Below are 16,739 nucleotides of genomic sequence, written 5' to 3' on the forward strand. Positions count from 1 at the left end.
CATGGTTGCGGTTGTTAATGAAGCAGCAGGAAGCTACACTTAGCAGAGGCATGGGCAGGAATAAATTAACTGACTGTGAAACAATCAGTAGACCAGTTGGTGTTGGTTTCTCATAACACGAGTACTGTTGAACTCCTGTGGAAGAGCAGCCAGAGACACCTTCCAGAACACTCTACCTTCATATTAGCAAGAACCCAGGTTGTTATTCAAGATTCTTTACATTAAATGGCAAATAATTGAGAGCAAATAAGACACGGTAATTGAGAAGACTATTTTTTGATACTTAATTAAATTGAAAAATGACTCATGGATTCCATATATAGTGAAAAACACTTATTTACCATTTAAATTTTATTATTTACCATTTAAATTTTGGTTTGGGCTGAGTGACTTAATGTGTATATTTAAACACACACACACACACACACACACACACACACACAAACACACACACGGATTTGCTGTCATGAAAGTAACTTTAACTTCACTCATTTTATTCTGCTCCTGGAACTAACTCCATGATTCCTGTGGTTGCTTTGATTCTACTGGTATGTGAGAACAGTAATAACAGAGAGAATGTAGGCTGACGATAATTGCAATTTATTGAAGATCTCCCATGTTAGTTATTATACAAGCTCTTTACGTATAGCACCTTTTTATCATGGTGACATGATGAAGAAAGATTATTTATACCAATTTCAAATAGGAGGAAACAGAGGAAGAGGCAGGATAGTGCTCCCACATCACACCAGGAGTGGAGTTCAAATTCATGTGTTCCTTCAGCTAAGAGCTTCCAGTGTCGTGGGGAGGAGAATGTGGACAGCATCCGACTTCCCTGGACAGCACCCAGCCCTCGCCAGCACTGACAGCAGGTAGTAATTCAGAGGCTGGGCCTGGAGCTGCTGATGTTTCAGAGGCAGATAGCAGGACAGTCTTATCACAGTGATTAGAAGCCTGACAGCCTTTCATTTCTGTATTTTGAGTTGGTTCCCAAATCTCCCTGACCCATGGCTCTGATTACCTGTTCGAGATGTCCCGTGTATCCCTGTGGCAGCAAGGGGAAGCTCTTTGGTTCCCCAGAGGCACCACGCGCCTTCACCCTGGTCTTCCTCTGATCGTGTGTCCTCCTTGGCTGGGCCTTTCTTTATTGTTCTATTCTTCTTTGCCTGAGTTCGAGTGTATCTTCCAAAAGTTCACAGGGGACACTTGGTCCCCAGCAGGGAGGTGTTAAGCTGGTGGACACTTTATGAGGTGGGAACTAATGGGAGGTCACTAGGCCAGGAGGGCATCGCACTTTTGAAGGGAATGATGCTGTCCTGAGAGAGTTCTTGTGCTCGTGGGACCACACGGGTAACCCATGAGTGGGTTGTTCTAAGGCAAGACGACCTCTGCACTTGTCTCTTGCACACACAGCATTTCCTTTCCTGCTTTTCCTCCGTGTTGCCATGCAGCCAAGGGGGTCCTCACCAGAGGCCAAACAAATGGTGTTGCCCAATCTTGGACTTGCAGTCTCTATAAATGTGAGCTAAATAAAACTTCCTCCTTTTCAAAGTACCCAGACTCAGGTATTTTGTTATAACATCACATACTGGGCTAAGCTACCTGGCTGACTCCTGTTTTTCATGCAATTCTACACACAGATTTTATTTTCACTAGATTTACTTTCTTTCCCTTTCTTTCTGCTTGATTTCCCTTTCTTTCTGCCCCTTAGCTGGGTTTCATTATTAATTTATGTGTTTCCAAGGTTTACTAATTTATTTTTGAAATATATAAGGATTGTTTTTCTAATGAACGATCCACTTGCTTTTTCCTACTCTCACACATTACTCAATTCAGCTCTTCCAACACCAGCGTGTGGGCACTTCCCCCTACGCATCAAGCAGTTCTCCAGCAGATGCCCGCTAGGTGTTCTATAGCTTAACTCAATTCTGACATTATCTACCCGGAGGTTGTGTCAGATCCTATAGGGTGTTTATTCCAAAAGACCATGGCCCCATTTCAGTTGCTAATTGCAACTCCAGATTGTCACCTGTACTTCTTCTTCTTCTTCTTCTTTTTTTGGTGGTGAGGGTTGAACCCAGGGCCTTGTGCTTGTGAGGCAAGCACTCTACCAACTGAGCTCTATCCCCAGCTCTGTCACCTGTACTTCTGATGACCTAACTTGAGATTTCCCAAGATCCCCTTTGTGGATTTGATTAGTTTGCTAAAATAATTTGCAAAACTGAGGGAGACATTATTTATCAGTTTAATACATTAATAAAAGATATTATAAAAGGTTACAGATGAATAGCCAATTAAAGAAATAGTTAGATCAATGTCTGGAAGGATTTCAAACAAGAGACCTTCTGTCCCCATGGGGTTGGGGTGCACTATCTCAGCATGTGTTCTCCAACCTGGAAGCGCTCCAATTCTGAGTTTCAAAGATTCTCATGGAGCATTTATCACAAGGGCATGATTGATTATAAACTCTGTCTCCAGCCACTCTCCTCTTCTGAGAGGATGGAATTGAAAGTTCTGATCTTCTAATCGTGGGTTGGTCTTTCTGGTGACCAGCCCCCATCTAAGAACACACCAAAGTTGTCTCAAAAGATGCTTCTATCACTCAGGAAATTCCAAGGGATTTGGGAACTCGGTGTCAAATGTTCCTGTTACTGGTGAAGTGAAATGGAATGTAGGAGCTCTGTGCTGGGAATGAAAGCAGAGGCCAATATGTGTGTTTCTTGTTGTTTCCTAGCCCACCCACTGGTCTCTGGCCACAGACTCCATATAGCTAGTTATGTTGTCTGTCTGAACACTTACGTTAATGTAGCACTCATGCAACAATAATGAAGCAATGGCAGAAACACAACCAAGCATAACTTTGAGAGAAGCCAGTGTGGGGTAGGAATAGACTTAAAGAAACAACTAATCTTCCCTATATAGCCATTACCTAAGTTTTAATATTATTTTACTAATATAATTCTCCCACCTCTAATCTACTGCTATTAGTACATTATGGTAAACTTGTATAGAATTATTTAGAAGAGAAATTAACTGACGTAGAACCAGGTTCTCCTTGGGTCATAGTTCTGACATCCCAAGGAGCTTGAACTCAATTTCCCAATACATTTGATCATCAATATCAGTATTATCCTAATACTTATTTATATGAGATAGCTGATTACTAACCCACCAATATTATATAATATTGCAATATGATCACAATACAATTCAGTTTATTACAGAATAAATCAATTGGAATGACAGAGGCATTTACTTTTTCTTGTCAACAACATCTGCCCTTGCCCATATGCAAGGTATTATGAAGGACAGGCATTGAGTAAACCTGACTGCTGGACTCTGGCCCTGGGAAATAAGAAAAGCACACACTTCTGGGTGTGTGGAAGGAGACAAGGGATGGGATTTACTGTCAGGTCAGTGGAAAGATTGATTTGATAATGATTTAGACCAGGAATGAAGATGAGACCCAGAGAGCAACTCCCAGGTTCCAGTCTCCACCCATATGATCCTGAGAGAGAGTTCCACCTCTGTCCAGGTGCTGCGCCCCACTCTTGGGCCTGCTGATTCCCTTGGCAATCCCATAGGTTGATACTGAACTCTGCGGGTGCACACTGAGGGGAGTTAGTTGTAGTCTGGGCGTCTCAAAACTAACAGTCCTAGAGAAGAAGAGAAGGAGAAAACAGTGAGCAAACACAGGCCACATTTTGTGCTATGAAGAAGACAAGGAGGAAACAGGATAATCTGGTTGCTTTAGGAATGTGGGGAATGGGGTACGCTTTCTGAGGAGGTCATGTATGAATCTAGCATAGAAGAATCAGAAGTGGGCCAGGCTTGCAGTGGATTTTAAGAAAAGAGTCCAGATTGTGCAGAGGGCTGAGGCTGATAGAGCTCGGGAATACTGAGCAGTCGAGGTGGCTGGCAGAGAGGGTGAGCGAGGAAAGAGGATCCTGAAGGTCTTTGCACACCTCTCTCTACAGTTTACATCTTGTGTAAAACTCACTGGAGGTATTAAGCAAGGGAATGAGAAGATGGTCCTTTTGTAACGATCAATGTGACGATGTTTGGAGAATAGATGGGGTTGGTGGGCGATTATGGCAGGAGCCGTGGTCAGAAATGATGTTTTCTTGAATCTGGGTGATATTGGTAGATACATTATGTGCATATGTTAATGAGATAAGATGTATTTGTGTAATTCGACCACACTTGCCAATAGATTGGGTGTGCAGTGGAGGGGAAAGGAAGGAGCAAGGTTTTGGTTTTGAGTAATGGAACTGTGGGTGGAACCACTCAGGGCTCAACCCCCCGTCCAGCAGGAGCACGTGGAAGCTCTTCACTGTGTGCGGCCCTCAGCCTGGGCTCTGGGAGAGCTAAGACCCCATAGTCCTCCTCCTCACGGAGTGTCTGTTGATGACATCAAATATGCACTATTTTAATGGTAATAAACACAGTGAAGGCAAAGCAAAGATGAAAACATACATCTTTGGGAAACGAGGTGGTAGCAATTTAAAAAGGTTTTAAGTAAAGGCTTCTTTGTGAAGATGACATTGGAGCCAAGGCTTACAGGGGCTGAAATAATGAGATGGGAGGAAAAGCCCCAAGTCCAGTGTTCCTGGGATGGTCCCTTAGCACAGGGGGCCCTGGAGCCAGAATCCCACTCTCTTGGGGGAAGCGGCTTACCGTTAGAAAAGTCATCTTCAGTCTGTGAATAGGGAACAGGAAAATAAATTTCCAAGGTTTACTCTTAAGCTACAGAATAGAGCAATTTGCTGGCATTTTCTGAGGAGGAGTAAAAGCTTTAGTCGGGATTTGAACCAGTGGCTCCAGGGACTCGCAATATCATTAAGTGAGATTTAAGTCTCCGTAAGCCAGATGCTTAATCCATTAAGTCTGGTCTTTGGTTTGCTAAGCCACCTTTCTGTGCCTGTTTAGGGAAATGATGTATGTTTGCTCCCAGAGGTTTTCTCAAAGTCAGCGCCGAATGGAAGTCAGACGCCATCGCAACCTGCAATGAAAGGGCAGAAATTCTTCAGTTCTGCTGGAATTGGGTTGTGACGAAGGACTTGATGGCAGTGCTGGTTGCCTGGTGCTGGGCTGAGGGACAGTGCTGTTCTGTGCATGCTGTTCTATAGAGGCTGGCTGCTCATGGGGTATGGATTGGAGGAAGAATGAAGGGAACCTTTGTTTGGGGTCTTCGGAAATCACTATTAAATCAGCAGCATGAATTCCTTTCCCTCGAGATTCTAAGATTTCTTTTCCTTTTATTTTTTGAAGTGCCAGGGATTGGACCCTGGAGCATGTTATCACTGAGCAACATCCCCAGACCTTTTTTTAACCTTTATTTTGAGATAGTGCCTCACTAAGATGCTGAGGTTGGCCTCCAACTTGCAATCCTCCTGCCTTGGCCTCCTTAGTAGCTGGGATTACAGAAGTGTCCCACCACATTCATCTTAGACATTTTTAAATGAAAACAATTAGCATGTGCTGCTTGTATGTATGTTTGTAACGAAGTGCAAGTCAGCAATGTAAATAACTTCAGAGGAAACTGCAGTTAACGTCTGTAAATGAAGCATTCAGCTATGAGAATATATGTGAATCACCAAGTGCCATTGTCTTCATGCACAGTGGGAGCTTTGTAAATGCCCTGTTCCTCTGACAATGCAAGCTTGCTGCTCAGTTTTGGTCCAAGTACTGGAGTTCTGGTTTTATTCCTAAAACGTGTGATTTCTCGCTAGCTATGTGACCCTGGGCTTTTCTAAAACTTAGTTTCTTCCTCTGTGCAATGGGTTGATATTTCCTTTCTCATGGTGTAGTTCATAAACTCAATGAGATGATGTCGTCAAATGCTTAGACTAGGTCCTAACCAATGACAGGACCTCAATAACGGTGAAGCTTATTATTTTCATCTTTATAGTATGTGCATTTATTTACTTATATAGCATTTCTGTATACTCCAATGTTCTGGTATCTTAAAAATCTTTCTGGCTGGGGATAGACTGCGCCTCCTGAGCCTGGCTAATTCTTAGAGATAGCAAGGGCTCAGCCAGCACCGGGTGTTTGATACATGAAATCACTAGTTCAAGGGCAGACCTCCTATTGCTGAGTTGGGCACCCAGAAGGCAGTGGTCCTCTGCTTCATCATCCCAGGGTTGAATACCGGCAATTAGGGGACATATCTGCATCCTCAGACCACTCAAGTTATTCTGAGTAGCTAACTCCCAACAGTGGGACCTGCCCGTCGCGCCCTTTCCCATAGAAACCCCAGTGGAAGCTCTGGGTAAACACCCCCACTCACTCCTCTCCTAGCGCCTCCTCCGCCCTGTGTGGACCTGCATGGTGTGCAGTGCCTCCCGACCCTAGGACCCGTGAGCATAATCAAATGCATTTTTCTGAGTCTCTCCCATGTCTCCTTTCATGTCCTCAGCAGACCAACAATCACATGAAAGAACACAAAACCATCATTTGCTAGGTTCCGTAGGAGAAATTTGTGTTCCGTTGAAAATCGTGCATTATCCTTCAGAGTTATCTGGTTCTGATTTTATGGGAGCTATTGCACAATTCTGTAAATTGTAGATAACTGCAGAAACGCAAAATAATTCTTATATCTAGACATGTAAATGAATTCTGCTCCCTTTGGCCCAACAAAAGCAAGTTTTACTGCCCATCTGCATATTCATTCCAGTATTTAACTCCACACATATGTGCTTCCTTGGGTCCTCCAATGAACCAGGCTATCACACTCGCCTGGTTCCCTCATTTCATCAACAAATATTAAATACAATCTTTAACCTGGGTTAATTTTACATTGGTATGAGATCCATGATTTTGCCTCGTTTTGAAAATTTTCTTTTAATGGTACAGAAACCATTTAAAGGACTATAAATGAGAAAAAGGAACTTAAAAGACTTGATTGAGATGTAGATACACTTAGATATGGAAAGCAAATTCCAAGCAATAGATACTATCTGATTAAGTTCTAAAGTGAATGGAAATAAAATGTGAGTTTAAGGAGCCACTTTCCCTGGTGTTGATGGGGTACATTTCCCTGCAAAGATCAGCCGGTAGGTTAGGATTATTAGGATTTCTTTGTTTCCTTTTGACTTTGGGAAAATAAATGAAGACCCCTTAAATGAGAACAAGCAAAGGCTGTTTATTCAGAGCTTGCTGTAGCAAGAGCCAGCCACCAGCTCTTACGTTCAGATAGAAACCAGAAGGCAGGCAGAGGCAGGGACAGAGAGAACGGTCTGATGGGAGAGTCTTGGTAAAAGGACCCTGCAGGTGGCTGAAAAGCAGCTGAGTATCTTGTGTGATTGGGTTACCTATTTGCCTTTCCCTGGTTGTTCATCAGGTAGAAGCAGCAGATAAATTTGGGGGAAGCTGTCAGTTATTAATCAAATGCTGGACATTTGGGGCTAATTATAATGGTTATTTGTCTTCTTGGGCTGGTTATTGCAGGTTGTGCATAAAAGTGGTTTTTATATATGGCCCAACTATTGTCCATTTGTGTAGTCTGTCTTTTTTTCATTTTTATGTGTCTTCAATCTCTTAACTTTGAAGTACTGAGTTACTAAATATGAGGGGAAATTCATAGTATAATATAATTTTTTTGTAGTAGAGCTCCTCCTTGCATGAATCGAGAGTACTTTTAGCACTTAATGTGCAGGGAGTAAGAATTTGTTTGTGTTCCCAGGTGGGACCATATCTTAGTGTTCATTATTTGTCTGTAGAGCCTAGAATATTTGGGGGACACAGTGTATATTTGTGGAATTAATAAATGAAACACTCACATAAAATTCTCTGAAAGGAGCAAAATACTTTATTAATTAGGACTCAATTGCCAGTGATTGAAATACAACTCGAAATAGCTAAAAAGGGGAATTCATGAGCACACATAACTTTAAAAGAAGATTCTAGCCTCAGTTCTACTTGGGCTCACATAATTTCATTTTGTCTGGATCTTCCTCCTCTCTCCACAGTGTCCTTGTCCTCTTGCCACTCTTCTTAGATCTGGGCTGAGGTCATGGTCAAATAGGTTTGTTCCCTGGGGCAGAAAGATGGTGCTGTGTCCTCAACACTGTCTTCCTGCCTGGGACTCAGTAAAGTTCTGTTGATTGAGGAAAGGAAAGAGATGATGATGAAGAAGAAGGAAAGAAAAAAAGGGAAGTAAGGAGGCAGGCTGAGAGGAAGGAGAAAACATGGTAAATTCCCTAACAGATTTAGAATATGGGAGTAGGCATATCCACGGACAATGTCTCCAAAATTTGTGTTATAAGCAAATTCGAAAGATGACTTCAAATTATTATGTTTTTATTTTTAAAGATTTGTGCTTACAGGTAAAACATTGTATTAAGATCTGTTCTTTAGTACCCTGGCCAAAATAATAATATAAGTTTGATTTAAAGTCTTGATCTTTCACTTAAGGGGTGTATGTGTTGATGTTCCAGGGTTAGCTTTCACTCTGGTGACTCTAGAGTGAGCTAGAAAGTTCTCCTCCAGCCTTCCAGAATCATCAGGGCTTGCTCTCAACCAGTATGAGACCTAAGCAATTCTAATCGCTTTCCACCCTACTGAAAATTCTTGCCCCAAATACCCTCGGTGAATAATAATGCAATTCAAATGACATCAAGTCAGCCTATTGTTCTCATAATTGATCTGATATTTGCAGGGACTTTTCTTAATCTTTGAGGCTGCTTTGCAGCAAGGTCTCTGCCTATTTGTTTGAATTCAATATGAGAAATGGAAATATTAACTCTTAGATAACAATAGATTAAAATTTTTAAAAATTAGATATAATGCAAATAATGGCTCCTTTTTAATTCATTTCTTTGAAAAAAGATTTTTATCATGGCACAAACAAATAAAACTTGCATGTGTAATTAAATGAATTATGTAAAACTAATCTATTCTTCTGGTTAGTTTCCTCTTAATGAATTGCAAACGTGTAACTGAGGATTCTTGGCTTGAAAAGTTTAAAATAAAAATTGCATGACTTTTTTTCCCCCAAGTTATTTAAAGTTCAAATAAAGATTCTCATGATATACACATATGTAAAGACTTTCACTTTTTATTAATGATTTTTCTTACTTAGAAAGTGGCAGACATTTGAACATGCATCTATTTCTAAGTGATATGCACGCCAACTTTTAAAAAACTGTTTTTTATTTTTTTCTGTGATGTTAGAGATGAGAAGATGGAGCCCACGGTGGAGTAGTGGCAGAGTAGGGACATGTTGATTAGGAAAAATATGGTTTGAGCTTACTTAGAAGAAAGAGAGATAAAGAGGACCCAGTACAGACAGATGGACATACACGAACTCTCCCCCGATACTTCAGGTAGAGCAAGACAAATGGAGAAAAACAGAGAGAGAGAGAGAAAGAGAGATAGAGAGGAGAGAGAGAGAAATGAAAGGAAACATATGATGAGAAAGAAGGAAAGAAAAAATGGGAAGTGAGGAGGAGGTGAGAGGAAGGTGAAAACAGTAAATCCTCTGAGAATTGACCTGTGATTTGAGCTCCCTGAGAATTACCTTTGCCATCTGCAGAGAGGAGTGACGTCAGCATCACACTGGTACCAGGCCCAACCCAATCCTTAACTTGCCTGATGCCAAGTTAATGATACAATCTCCCATGTTTCTTGCTGACTCCACATGTTCAGTTATTTTAGGACCTTCACAAACTATAGTAACCAGGGGGGTCAACTCCACTGCTGACCACCTGATCACGTGCAGCTTTATTTATTGACTATTTAAATGTATTTTATCTCTCACCAGCTTATCAACTCTTTGTGAGTTTTTATTGTCCCTGAATTTTCCCCAGGACCTGGCAGTTTCCTTAGCAGATATTAAGGATTCAATAAATGCCTGATGATTGACAGCTGATAACATCCCTGTTTTGAAGTCCAGAAGCAACACATGCAAATGGAATTCGATGTGATTCCTACCCCCTCCAAAACAATTCATTTATCATACACAAGTCTCCTGTGATTGAAGCTCTTTTAAAATAGTGTAATTTTCATCTTACTTTTCAAAGCCTTCAAGACAAACCCACTATCTGTTCTGGCATCTATATTCAGGGTACATAACAGGAAGGGGAGATAGGACTTAGTTCTCATCTGGTATTTATTATCTGTCTGATGAAATGAGGGTATAAATATCTACAAATTAAAGGTTGGTTCAAAAATCCAACACTTTTAGGGAGAAATTAATGTCTGGCCTTATTCATTCAGGTAATTTTCCAAGGATATTAAACTTGAAACAGTCTCTCTGAAGTTACAGGTACCTAAGCTATTTGAAAGAACTTAATATGAGTGTGTTGGAGAGGGCAAGGTCTACATTGTGAACCTGACTCTGTGTAATGAAAAATCAAATTTGAATATTAAAAAAAAATTAATTCAGCTGTGGCAGAAAACGGAACTCGCTACTGCTCACTGTGGTATCCCACTAATGAATAGTGATAAGAGTTGGTGATGAGAAATAGTCTCTACCCTGTCTGGGTAATTCTTTTGTTGCTAAATAGAGACTTTGGAGAAGCAATACTTGTCTAACCATTCTTAACACACAATGCATCTGATCTGATCCTGTCTAAACAAACAGTTTGAAAGCGTGACTGGTGTTGTTCCAATCAGCTTTGTTTATACAGCTCAGCTGTCTGATGATTTGCACTGATTCAGAAATTGAATTTTACAGCCTGCATCTTCCACTTTGCCACATGACAGTAACACAGATCAGGGACTGTTTCCCCATAAGGAGAATACCTCAGCTGGGTTAAGCCATTACAATAAATACAGCAATTTGAGATGAATGGGAAAATCAGAGTTAATGAGCTTGGAATCATGTGAAGAAAACACAGTCATTTATGTAGCAGGAAACACAAATCCAGGCACACACAAACTCTCACGACCTGCCTCTGTTCTTAATTCTCCATCAAAAGATGAGCTGACAGTGTACACCCAGTTACATTAGGTTCGCATATCCTGGTATGTACAGTTTTATTCGCTTCTAAGAAATGGAGGTCTAAATTTATAGTTATGTTTCCAACAATATCAGCTAATTTTCATCTTATTTTATTTTATTTTTTGGTATGGGGGATTGAACCTGCATGTGCTTTCCCACTGAGCAATATCTCCAGCCCTTTATTTAATATTTTGTTTTGAGACAGGGTCATTAAATTGCTTAGGGCCTCATTAAGTTGCTGAGGATGCTTTTGAACTCACAATCCTCTTGCCTCAATCTCCCAAACTGCTGGAATTAGAGGCATGTGGCACTGCATCCAGCTAATTTTTTAAGACATTATTTATACCGTTGATTTACTATGCTACTTCAATCAAGGGAATACATGCATTGTTTCAGTATCGTGAAATATCCACCTTCAGAAAAACTATGGTTAGAAATATCCATATAAATGTCTACGCCCTGAATGAAGTGGAATTCCAAGACAGATCTACCTTGAACCATATAAAACAAAAGAACACTGTATGGATTTGGTTGATTTTGCATGCAAGACCACCAAAATACTGGCCTAATTTCAGCTTTCAGTAAATTGATTTATTGACATTTTGCAGCATTTTAGTACTGGTATTGCTAATAATCATATTCTTGAAAAAATTCTTAACTATCCTGTTACACACATACTCTGGGATTATTTTAACACTAACTGGGGGTTTGCTGGTTGTGACAATACCATTGTTCAGGTGTCTTACCAGCATCCGTAAAGGGCTTTGTGCTTTGAGAACACTCACCTCATGCCTACAAAAGGAATGACTTCAATGTCAACCTTTGTTGATGATCTAGTCTGCCATTTCCATATAAAGTACTGCCTTATTTCATTTGTGCTGTTATAGCAAACATTTATAAAGAACAGAAATTTACTTCTTACAGTTCTAGAGGCTGAGAACTCCAAGACATTGGTGTTGGTGTCTCAGTTTCCAAAATGGTATCTTGTTACCTTTCACATGGTGGAAGGCAAGAGAGCATTCTTTTCAGCTTCCACCACTTTCAAAAATGTGCTAATCCCATTCAGGACAGAACCCTTATGACATAATCACTTCTCAAATACCCCAGCTTTTAATACTGCTGCATTGGGGATGAAATTTCAGCGTGAATTTTGGAGGGGGTACCATTATTCAAACCACAGCAGGCACCCAGGGACGTTTTTCAAAAACATAGATTTTTATTTCTTAACAGGATATTAGGAGCATGTGGATAGAGTTTCAGAGTTTGTGAGTGATCTCTATGAAGCAGGGATCATCTTGCTAAAGCAATTCTAAGGGAGCATGTATCCAGAAGGCCACCTCAGGAAGATGGGTCTTTGTGTGATGTTGCACAGTCCAGGAAATGGAGAGAGGAGAGCAAGAAGAGAACATTGAATGGAAAAAAGTCACAAATACATAATATTTTGTTTGTGGGAGCACATATTTACTCCTCTCCTTCAAGATTTAGTTCTCAGCCTCATCAATATTGACATTTTGGGGAAAACATTCTTTGTTATGGGGGCTGTCCTGTGCATTCCAGAATGTTTAGAAGGTTCTATCCATTACATGTCAGTGCCAGCCCATGGTGTAACAACCAAAATACCTCCAGTGTGCTCCAAATATTCTCTGGGAGGCAAAGCCCATCCCATCCCATTGAAAACTATGTTTTGTGCAACCACAAAAGCAAATATAACTTTAACTATTGGGATTTCCCAGCAACAACACATTACATATTGCTCTCCCACACCATATAGATGGCATTTGGTAAATAGGACTCCATTTTGTCACAGTTCAATCTGTTTAGGCATCCAGGAAACATACATTGCAATTTGAAACATTTAATTAAGATATAAACAAGTCAGTGGGTCTTTAGAAAAAGGGGAAGGAAGGGTAGTAGGGGCAGAGGTAAAGTAACCACACCTTCAAAATTTTTTGAACAAACTGTGCTGAAAAGTTGAGGTATTAAAATCAGAAAAATCTTTAATGTCCTAGATCATGGAATCAGTTATGATGAATAATTCAAAATAAGAAAAAATAGAAAAATCAAAGCAGCCAGTTAAGTTTGAGTATTCATTTACCCACTGCCAGGTCAGGGTTTGTATCTCAGGTCCCACTAAAAGGACATTATTCAGAATGGACCTTTACAGGGACTTGAAGAAGACAGATTTCTTTCTTGAGGGGAGATGGGTAGAAGAACACAGAAATCAAGGTATCTTGAGAAAATTCCATGTGGCTGAGGGCAGGGAAGGGCAGAAAGACTTGGGCTGCTCTTTTGTGTTGTGGGATCTGATGCCCAGTGGTGTGCTGGTACAACTTTAACTATTGGTTTCTTTGGAAAACAATGTTTGCTAATGTATGGATAGATGAGATTATTATGAATTTTATTGCTATCAAACATGGATAGCACCTAATACATTACTGATTAAAGTATAATAATCTTTGTTGTGAGTTCTTTATAGTTAATCGATTATCACAGAATAGTTTCTTTGATTTTTGCTGAACTCTTATATCTGTGATCATCATATGGTTACAATTGCCTAAGAAATTTAGAACCTCAATTGACTTTTTCTTGTGATGGAGTAAAAATAGCAAAAACATAATATCTGTGACAAGTTGCTGGATCAGATGATGGTTTTGACAGTTAGAAGAGTAAGGTTTTTTTTTTATTTTTATGATTTGTGTGTGTGTGTGTGTGTGTGTGTGTGTATTGTGTGTTTGTCATGTATTATCTATAAGCATGGTACATTTGTAACTTTAATATGCAAGTCCACACTTTTTCCATCCCTTTCTTAAGTCTAGAAATCCACACCATAAGATAATACATCAAGACCTGATTGGTAGCATTTGCCAATTTCTGTGGTGTAAAGACTTCTACCATCTCACAGCAAGCCACCAATGTAATCACACTGAATGTGAAGTTCGAAGAGGTGTGAAGTTGCCTCTGACAATTAGTATTTCCCTAAACAGATAAAATAGACCTAAATAAACTCAGTGTAAATAATTGTAAGATATAATAATTAGGAAGCAATGACTTACTTATTATCTTTGCTTTTTACCATGATTTTTAAAAGTTCACATTATTTAAGTCTGAATAATGGATGTTTTTTAACAACCAACTTGCAAAATTCTAGGAAGTTGAACGGTTTGCCCTTGCAAGCTTGTGCAAGCCAGCTGTGGACCACTGCTTCCCAGGCCCCTATCCTGCATGGTGCCCATGGACTTGCAAGGACCACTGTGACAATGTCTGGGACCCTCCTGATTCAGGTCCTTCTGCTGGTGCTTAGCTGTAGTGTAGCGGAGCTGCCTGCTACGAGAGATCATGGTGGCCTAGACGGAGGAGCAAAAAGAGCAATGATTAGGATTAGTTAAGACCTTTATTTTTTTTTCAGACTTGAATCAGAACTGTTTATGGCTCATCATCGCCCCTGCCTTGGAATAATCATGAGTTTTCTCTACCGGTGAGGGGCCCCAGGAAGAGCAGAGACAAATAGTGGAGACCCCGTACCTCTTACACCGAAGTGCACACCAGCCCAACTGTGGGATGCTTGCATTCAAACTGGATTCTATTTACAAAAACAAAAATAATGTGACTTTTCTTGTAGCCTGTAAACCCGCGAAGCCCACCAGAATGTTCCAGGAGGAGAACAGCCATTGAAGGCAAGAATATGCGCTGCAAGAAGGAAGAGAGCATCTGGGACTTTAAATAAATCCACTGAGCTTGCAGGTCCCTCTCCCCTGCTCTAGATGATCCCAGCTAAGTTGACTGTAAAAAGATTTCATTGTAGCTGTAATACTGACTTTATGCCCCGCATATACCTGCCAGCAGATAAGGAAGAACAAAACCCCACCACTGCATTGAAACAGTTGAGGAGGAGAGTCGGCAGCAGAGGGAGGGAGAAGTAGAGGAACTCGATTATGACTACTTTTTAGCACCGATGACCCTCTTAGATAGATCTAGGTACATGAGTTGAGTCACCCTGAAGTCTTATTTCCCAACCAACATTTCAGACTTTTCTAGAAAAAACACATTAATTTTTCTTAAAAGAGTTTCAGGAATTACAGTAAGTCTATCAGGCCTTTAAATAGAACTACTACTAGACAGTATTCCAGTGCCATTTAGTGTTGTGAAAGTCTTTCACGACTCTTGGAACTCTGCCTTCTCTGCTGCAGGACCGTATCTCTGTACCCCTGGCACTTTCTTCATTTGCTTTTAAATGGGTCATCTTTGGTCAGTGAACATCTTAGAAAGCAGATGCAAGTTCACAATAAAATCAAAGGGGCATAAAGACTGGAAAATCATGATATAACGCTGAAAGTTGAAAAATCAATAGAAATGGTTATTTATCACCAAAGGTCCTGGAGTGCTTTAATATTTCACAATTGGTTAATTGGATTTAATACTAAATTTTAAAAAAATCATTTATTCAAATTAGATGACAGAGTACTCCTAAAGTGGATTCAGGTATAAACAGGTCACCTTAATCATTGAACTTTTGCCCAATTTACACATAGCTTGTTTGATAGCTAATCCTGAAGACAGGCAGTCAAACCCCAGTCTAGATACACTGCAGTATTATTCAGTCTAGATGGCTTTTTAGCACTTTTGAAATCATTTTTTACTTGTTCTAATTAGTTATACATGACAGTAGAATGCACTTTGATACATCATACATAGATGGAGTATACGTTCTCATTCTTCTGATTGTAAATGATGTAGAATCCCACCAGTCATATAGTCATATATGCACATACGGTAATAATGTCTGTTTCACTCTACTATCCTTCCTACCCCCATTCCCCTCCACTCCCTTCTCTCCCCTCTATATAATATAAAGTAATTCTATTCTTCCCTATCAGTGCCCCAACTCCCTTAGCATTTCAGAGAAAATATTTGGCCTTGGTTTTTTGAGATTGGCTTAGTATGATATTCTCTAGCTCCATCCATTTACTGGCAAATGCCATAATTTCATTCTTCTCTAAGGCTGAGTAATATTCCATCACTATATACATACCTGTACCACATTTTCTTTATCCATTCATCTGCTTAAGAGTGCCTAAGTTAGTTCCATAGTTTAGCCATTGTGAATTCAGCCGCTATAAACATTGATGTGGCTGTGTCACTGTAGTATGCTGATTTTAAGTCCTTTGGGTATAAACTGAGTTGTGGGATAGCTGGGTCAAATGGTGATTTCATTTCAAGTTTTCTGAGGAATCTCCATACTGCTTTCCATAATGGTTGCACCAATTTGCAGTCCCGTCGCATAGTGGACTTTGTCACAGCCGAGGGATGATTTTGGTCCACTGCTATTAAGTGATCTCTAGCCCGCATTCAGAGAGCACCCACTCATGCCCTTTGTCCTGGTCCAGGATTCAACCCAGGACACCACACTGCCTTCCCCCAGGATGTTCATTTAGTGTGGACAGTTTTACAGACTTTCTTTGTTTTTCAAGGTAGTTAGGTTGTTAGGTTTTGTTTTTTGTTTTGAACCCAGAGTGATATTACTGAGCCATATCCCTGGCCCTTTTTATTTTCTATTTTGAAGCAGGGTCTTGCAGGCTGCCAACCTGTGATCCTCCTGGCCTCAGCCTCCCTCGTTGCTGGGATTACAGGATTGGGCCACTGTGCCTGACTGTCCAGTCCTTTTTATTGTTCCTATGAGACAGGGTCTCACCAAGTTGCTTAGGGCCTGGCTAAGTTTCTGAGGCTGGCCTTGAACTTTGGATCCTCCTGTCTCAGCCTTGTGAGCCCTGTTGAGATCACAGGCGTATGCCAC

The sequence above is a fragment of the Sciurus vulgaris genome, assembly GCF_902686455.1.
Source record: "Sciurus vulgaris genome assembly, chromosome: 2".
Lineage (NCBI taxonomy): Eukaryota > Metazoa > Chordata > Mammalia > Rodentia > Sciuridae > Sciurus > Sciurus vulgaris.